Raw genomic sequence first — 8,180 nt, 5'->3', positions numbered from 1 at the left:
TGAGTCAACATTAACTTGATCCACCCTATAATCAAAGCATGATTTATTCTGGAACCCTGAACCCACAGCAAAACAGTAGATAACAACCAGCCTATTAATAAGAGATGAAAGTGTTATTTTTAGATTAGGTTAACCTGGGAAAAGGTTGACTCAATTTTGGCTTACTGAGACGACCAAGCTGTGTACATTAACGGCTCATCTATTTATGTACTTAGCAGTGCTCAAATTAACAGGCACGTATCCACTCTTAAAACGCTGTGGTTTTCTGAAATGGGCGCAGATGTTCCACATAGGTAAGAGTCACCTCTGTGAACACACGCATTTCTCTTTCCTCTTAGAAAATACCTGGAATCTCTTCTGAATGCTCTGCAGACTCAGGCCTGTATGGGTATAACAAATTGAACGCCCGTGCACTCTGACTCTGGCTGCACCCTGAGTTAGCATCTGCTCGCCCTTCTTCCCCATGTTCTTTGAAGGTGGGGAGGTGGTAAACACGGGCATGACACAGTGTAAGGATGATTACTGCTACCGGCTCTTATTGTAAGGTTTTTAATTAAGAATTCATTTCTCAATTCCCTGTGGAGCTAACTTACAAAAAGAGGAAGAATAATGAGAGCATTTTATCAGGGGGAAAAAAAAAAACTCTTCTACCTTTTAAAAAAAATTCCATAGCCCTGATAATGATGTAGATGAGATCATGCCCATTTTACAGACAGAGAAATTGAAACCAGAAGGCTCATCATCACAAAGCAATTTTCTATTGATTCTGGAATGAAAATCTAATTTTTAAAATTTTGATTTCAGTACTATGGCCTCGGTAATATGTATTTCATTACCTGAGTAGGAAAAATGAGACCAAAGAAAAGAAATAGAACTTCTAACTCAAACTTATTAGCACAGAACTTCCATTTCTGGCTCTGATGGAGTAACGTGCATCAATCCCACCAACCTGTAATACATCCTAACTACAAAAGCCGCACAAAATAAAAAACACGTTGTTGAAAGACAACAGAGAATAACCAAGTCAGCCAGTACTGGAGGGGCAACGATCCCAGAGCAAAAGCCCCCACAGGCAAGTCCAACGTCATTCCTTGCTTGTCTCCTTCAAGCATCTGCTACTTCCCCAACACTCTAACACAAAGGCACACTCAGTGTTCAGGAGACGTCACTCCAAACCCTGGAGTCCGGGACTACTGAGGCTTCAGAACTGGAGAAGCAAAGAATTTGGAGAAAAAGAGACCACAAATAAGTGAATACACAGATTGAAAAACCTAAGCCACAGTGATAAGGTCTAACGTACATGTCATTAGAATTCTAGGAAAAGGGGTTGGGGAATAAAGGGACACAAACAATCCTTACAGAGGCACTGGCCGGAAATGTTCCCAAAATGCTAAAAACATTAATCCGCAGATTCAAGAAGCTCTACAGGATTAAAGCAGAATAAATTCAGAAGGCAAAATACATGCATTGAGATACATCACAGTGACATCTTGCTGAAAACCTCACGGGCACACATGCTGAAAACAAAAAACCCAGGAGAATCTTCAGAACAGCCGAGGGTGAGGGCCGAGGCAGCCAGGGGGAAGGGCACATCACACTCAAGGAGCAACAGCTATGCTGATAACCGATCTTCCAGAAGAAACGGTGGAGCCCAGAAGACAATGGGATGGCGTCTTTAAAATGCTGAAAGGGATTACCAAAATCTTTTTTTATTTTTATTCTAACGAGACAGAGTCTCGCTTTGCCACCCAGGCTGGAGTGCAGTGGCACAACCTTGGCTCACTGCAACCTCAGCCTCCTGGGTGCAAGCGATTCTCCTGCCTCAGCCTCCCGAGTAGCTGGGACTACAGGCACACACCACCACGCCCAGTTAATTTTTGTACTTTTAGTAGAGACAGGGTTTTGCCAGGTTGGCCAGGCTGGTGCCAAATTCTAGATCTGGAAAAATATCTTATAAAGCGAAGGCCAAATAACGCATTTTAGTTAAATTTATTGACATAGAGTATAGCAGACAAAATTGTAAATGTACGTTAAAAACATTCTTTGTGTCATACGTTTTTCTGCTAATGTATATGCCCTTTCCCACTAGGTTACAGACCTGCAAGGAAATAGACAAGATAAAAAACAAAAAACAATAAATTATTTTTAAGAACAATCAACCAATGCCTATCAGGTTTTTCCTTGTTCCAATTCACAGCTTTCAGCAACTTTACCGTTGTCATCAAAATATAAAATGCTGTGCCTAAGAAATGTCTCTACATAAGTAAACGTCTTGGCTAATTCAAAAACACGAGAAAAACTAACTTAAATATTTTACCTGGCACCACACAGCAGATGAAGAAGAAAGGGACAGGCCTTGCCCTTCCTCCGCATTGCGTTCCTAATTACATTCCTGGTTACACTCCCAAATCCTGTGCGGAACAAAGACAGTGCAGGGAGTATGTTGAGACTGTGTCTAAAAACGTAATCAGTACCTTTCTTAATAAAGTTTGTAGAGTGTAAAAAACCATCGTGGGTTTGGGCATCAAATAGATTTTTCAGATCACTCTTCGAATCCATCAGTTTCCAGTTGTCTATTTTTTTGTTTTGTTTTGTTTTGTTTTGACATGGAGTCTCATTCTGTCACCCAGGCTGGAGTGCAGTGGCGCGATCTCGGCTCATTGCAACCTCCAGCTCGCAGGTTCAAGCAATTCTCCCTGCCTTCGTCTCCCGAGTAGCTGGGGTTACAGGTGCTTGCCACTATACCTGGCTAATTTTTTTATTTTTTAGTAAAGAGGTGTTTTTGCCATGTTAGGCAGGCCCATCACACCCAGCCCAGTGGTATGTTCTTGGGCAAAATATTTAACCTTTTTCAGGCTTCTTTTCTTCATTTTTTCCTTTTATTGTGTGTGAGACAGGGTGTTGCTCTGTTTCCCACACGGGAGTGCAGTGGTGCGATCACAGCTCATTGCAGCCTCAACCTCCTGGGATTAAGTGATCCTCCAGCTTCAGCCTCCAAAGTAGCAGGAACTATAAGTGTGTGCCACACACGTGGTTAAATTGTTTTAAATTTTTTGTGTGTGGAGATAGAGTCACCGTATTTTTTCCCATCTTTTAGATGAGAATACTGGTACCTATCTCAAAGACTGGTGAAGATTAACTGAGATAATGAATACATGCCCAGTACAGTGCATGACTCATAGTTGACATTGAAAATAGTAGGTATTATTTTTATTATATAGTCACTCCAGGTAGTAGGAAAATACTGAATGACAAAGCATTCAGTGGGAAATAATAACAGATACGTCCATTGTCACTCAGAATGATGAGGAATATGACTGAGTACTAACAAAAGCACTATGTTATTTATACACGCCGATTTCCCTATTTTGCAGGCTGTGAAATTTGGTTGCTGTAGAGATAGGGTGGTTATTAGACATCCGTGAAAATAAGCACACTGTGAGAATTTATGGGGAAATACATTTAATTAAGTGCCATCTGAGCCACCCACACTGTGAACAAGGATTCTGGCAACAAAGGGTTATTGTTGCCAAGTTCCTGCCAAATGTTATTTTCTTAAGTTAGTGTGTTGGTGGCGGCGGCGTTTTTTCTGGCCAAAGCCTGAACAAAGAATTCCAGATGGCACTGTGGAGTGAGAAAAGCCCATCGCCATAGACCCAAAGTCTCCCAAAGCCCAAAGAAGATTGGGAAATCCTTTTAAAATATTTCCTCTGGATGGAGGAAGGGGGTGGGTACCACAGGAAATGTAAAGTAGGAAATAATGGCGGTTTAACTTTAGGGTAAATTATTTGAGGATATTAATTCATTTCTCAAACTTAGGCTGTGCTTCCCCCGACCCTCAAGGAGGAACACCAGTGCAAGGCCTGTTCCGAGCACAAGGTTCTCACTAAGTGCTGGTCGAACTGAGCAAACCGACCCCCAGAGCACACAGTAAGTGCACAGAAATGACACCGAAATGACCAGCTCAGGAAGCACGTCTGCAGGTTTCAGTCTCTGTGCTGAGCACTTCACACGTGTCATCAGATCCTGCAACAACCCAAGACAACCTTATTTCATCCTTGATTTTTAGCCATAGACATTCAGTCTCAGAGAGGTTAAAGACTTCCTTTCATCACAGAGCTAGTCAGTCACACAGCTGGGATCAACTGCAGATCTGTCTGACTTCCAAGGTCATATTCTACCACTGCACTGAGAAACCTGAGTAAAGTCCTAAAAATTCCACCTTCACATCAGTAGGTTACTAAAACAATCAAGGTGTAAGATTAGGCTTGGCCAACAGAGGAATTCTGACCAATATGAAACTACTGGTCGAAAAACTCAGGAAGATACCTACTGTCTCGGGAAATCACAGGACATTCTGTGTAACAAAGTTCAATGTTATGGGGTGAAAAATAAAACACCCAACAAGCCAGTGAGGGCCACTTGTATAACTGAGCCTCCGTATTTCCACTAGAGGAGCTGAGTGTGCAGGGATGCGGTGCAGTGCCTCATGCAGCCTTATGCAGGGATGCAGTTTGCACACCCTTCTTTCTCCTTAGCTAGTAGAAAAAAATGCAGATATGCAGGTTGAAAGTATAAATGTAAAAATTGTTTAATTAATTATTAAATATTCTTATAGCTATCAGATGTAATGACAAAGACAGACAATGCCAGAAGTCATGTTTTCATAACTCTTTAGAAAAAGAAAATAATACAGTAAAGATCTGGAAAGCACGTAATTATAGGCTGCAAGTGCATGAGAGTGACCTGCCTCCATCCCAAGTCTCCACCATCCTTTAGACTTATCCTTTATAAGCTGAAGACTGCTATATCACTCCCAACATCTCCACTGAACTGCAAAACCATACATCCAATTAGCTTTCAGATGACTCCAGTTATACGTCACAAAGAGTTCAAATTCAACATATCAAAAATATCCAAAATTTAGCTCACAATCGTGTAGTCCAAATGCATTCTTTCTTTAATATCCACTATTCCAGTGATTAGCCCAGGTATTCTTACAGTCACTCATGCTGGAGACACAAGGGTCATCTCGCACTTGGACTCCTCTCTATCTTCTTCCCTCTACAACTGATTTCTCTCAGGTTTGCCCTTGCATATTTCCTGATTTCATCTTTCTCCGCTTCTCCCTTTCTCTCTCTCTCTCCCTCCCTCCATCCAGCAGTGGTGCCTTTAGTTCATCATTGTTTCTCATCTGAATTAAACCAAGTAAACCAAGTCCTCAGTTATTCTTTCTCTAGTCTTGTTCCAACATAATCCATTTTCCACTCTAACGTGGTCCTTTCACCTCATTGATTCTAGACACTTCTGTATAAAATCCAAAAGTCTTCACATGCCATATAAGATCCTTCATGATCTGTTACCTGCCCACCTCTCCATTTTTGACCCTTGTCCTTCCTACCCTGTGCCTCCACAATCTAGTCAAAGCAAACTCCATACTTCATCTCAAATGGCCTTCACTCTCATCTCTGTGCTTATCCTCCCACGCCTGTCACACTCCTTCCCTGCTAACCCCTCCACACTCCTATACAAGGTAAGGTCTCTTCTAGGAAATGTGGACTCGGCCCCCATCTCCTTCCTCTCGTGGCACCCTGTGCTCACCTCTGCCCCTCTGTCGTGGTCCTTACCATATTGTGTTGTGACCCTCTTCAAAGCTAGCAACCCAAAAGACAGACATGAATTCCTCATCTTTGTATCTATCACCTAGTAGAGTCCATGCAATAATAGGTAGTCAGTAAAAGTTTGTGGAATGAATTAATCTAGAAAAGAAGACAGGAAAGCAAAAAGGAACACCATATGTTGGGGAGAGTTTATTTATAGGCACATTTAACAATTGTGAGACACAGATGATCTATCATGTTTTCAGAGTTTGGGACTTCAACAGGGAACTAAGAGGAATAAAGGGAAGCCTGATCTCAAAGATTTAAATCACATAAAGACCATAACTGAAATATGTAATTGCCTAAAGGGACAAATGGATTCATCAACTGAAGGGTAAACTAATCCATAAATATCCCCGGTCTAACAGCGTCTGGCATAAAGCCTTGGGGAAAATGCGCACACCCTGCACGGCACTCTAGTGATAACCCTCGGCAAAAAGTGACACCAGCTGGAGCTTTCCTCCACGCACAACAATTTCAGCCAGGGAAGAAGTAGTGGCAGAAATAATAATCATGAAAGATAAATACATAATGGATAAATGGGTGGATGAAAAGATATGCGACGGATGGATACGTAGATTGATTGATAGAATAAATAGATGATTGATAATTAGATGATGGAGAGATGATAGATGAAATTGAATAGATACATGATTGATAAATAGATGATGGATAGATAAATGATGGATAAATGATAGATTATAGATGATAGGTAGGTAGATAGATAAACTAGAATAAATAGATGATTGATAATTAGATGATGGAGAGATGATAGATGAAATTGAATAGATACATGATTGATAAATAGATGATGGATAGATAAATGATGGATAAATGATAGATAATAGATGATAGATAGGTAGGTAGGTAGATAAAATAGAATAAATAGATGATTGATAGATGATGGATAAATGATAGATGGGTGATAGAGAGATAACAGATAGATTAAATAGACAGATAAGTAATACATAGATGATAGAAAGATAGATAGACAGACAGACAGGCTGGCCATAGCTCTTTTGCTGGTGAAGCTGCAGTAGTAGAACACTGTTGCAAGAACAAATGCAGGCAGAAAATATGGACATTTGGAAGGTGGAAGCCAATGGACTGTCAGTGGGATCTGCTAAAAAGAAATTTATGGTCTGATCCCACAGATGGTGATATATGTGGAGAACCAGCCACCTTGTGCAAAAACTGGGAAGAATGAGGGGAAAAACTAGACAAGAACTAAACAAGTGAAGAGAACAACAGAAGATGGTAAAGAAGAGGATCTAAGGCAATAAGAGCTAAGGTACTGACCATTAGCAAAACCAGATCAGAGAGAAAAGATACATTCACACTGCAATTGGAGAAGAGAATGCATTAGTCCCAAAGATACAGAAGCTGAAACAGCCCAATACTCAGGATTTGCACTTCTGGCCATGATGGAGTAACACGGATCAGATTCACCCTCTTACCTTAAACAACAGCAACAAATGGAAATAATTTTAAATAATTTCAGACACTGGACAAGAGGCAGCAGAGGACAGTGACTCCCGAGAAAAGGGGGAACAAGCAAGGTGAGCCCTGAGATGCTCCGGCTTACCAGGTGGACAGCGTTTCCAGTTAAGTGATGGTGCAAAAAAGACGGAACCTAAACAAAGCCTACCGGTTTGTGGACACAGGTGAGAATTCAGGGATGTCACTCTAGCTAACCCTGCAGGGGAGAGTAATGGAGAAAAGAGAGCTTCACAGGGAAGAGAGCCCCACAGAGAGACCTGCACAGAAGGAGAGCCTGGAGATGGAAAGGGGGTTCCCCTACTCTTCACCTGAGTACCGGTCAGGGCGTAGATGTGAAGAAGCTGTACCAGGAGCGAGCAGGTGGAATCATCTCTGAGCTAGCGGGCAAGGGACTTTGATGTCCCCATAGCCAGAGTGGAGAAATCTTGTAATACATGGGGCACTGTGTGCCCTCAAAAGGAAAAGTGGTACCCTAGGCCAGGTTCTTTTGTGCTTCAAAAGTGTGATGATTGGGTCTTTTGCTCATGTGTGAGATGTGCCTCCCTCAAACCTTATTATGACATCGGCATATCACCCATCTGACGTGGAAAAGAAAAAGAAAAACTTCCCTGCACCAAAGGCTGCTCTGGTTCCATTTGACCACATGCTTGAAAGCAAACTTCAAACAGATTAACTGTTTCCAAGCCACTTAACTGTGCCCCAGAACAAAGACCAAGAATATTTAAAAGAATACCAAAATATCTGACATCCAACAAGATAAAAATTACGTCTGGCCATCCACTCAAAAATTACCAGACATGCAAAGTAGCAGGGAAGCATAATGGATAATGAGCGGGAGGCAAACTGATCAACATAAATAGACCCAGAAATAACATAGATGCAGGAGTTAGTAGACAAGGACATCGAAAACAGTTATAACTACATTCCATATGTTCAAGAAGGTGGAGAAAAATGTGAGCATATTAAGGATATAAAAAGATATTTTAAAAGAGCAAAAAAGTTGGGAGAGGAGCACCTCAA

The 8,180-nt window shown here is 41.4% G+C and overlaps 1 non-coding gene across 1 annotated transcript; it reads left to right on the top strand.

The window, feature by feature from the left end:
• Positions 1–7,641: 7,641 nt before the first annotated feature.
• LOC123573258 (small nucleolar RNA U13) lies at positions 7,642–7,744 on the top strand. The gene has a single exon (XR_006697985.2). It is a non-coding gene; the product is annotated as a small nucleolar RNA U13 (small nucleolar RNA).
• Positions 7,745–8,180: the final 436 nt, after the last annotated feature.

This window comes from Macaca fascicularis, chromosome 4 (assembly GCF_037993035.2).
Source record: "Macaca fascicularis isolate 582-1 chromosome 4, T2T-MFA8v1.1".
Classification (NCBI taxonomy): domain Eukaryota; kingdom Metazoa; phylum Chordata; class Mammalia; order Primates; family Cercopithecidae; genus Macaca; species Macaca fascicularis.
The sequence above is the reverse complement of the archived record's forward strand: the minus strand, read 5'-3'. Positions and strand labels throughout refer to the sequence as shown.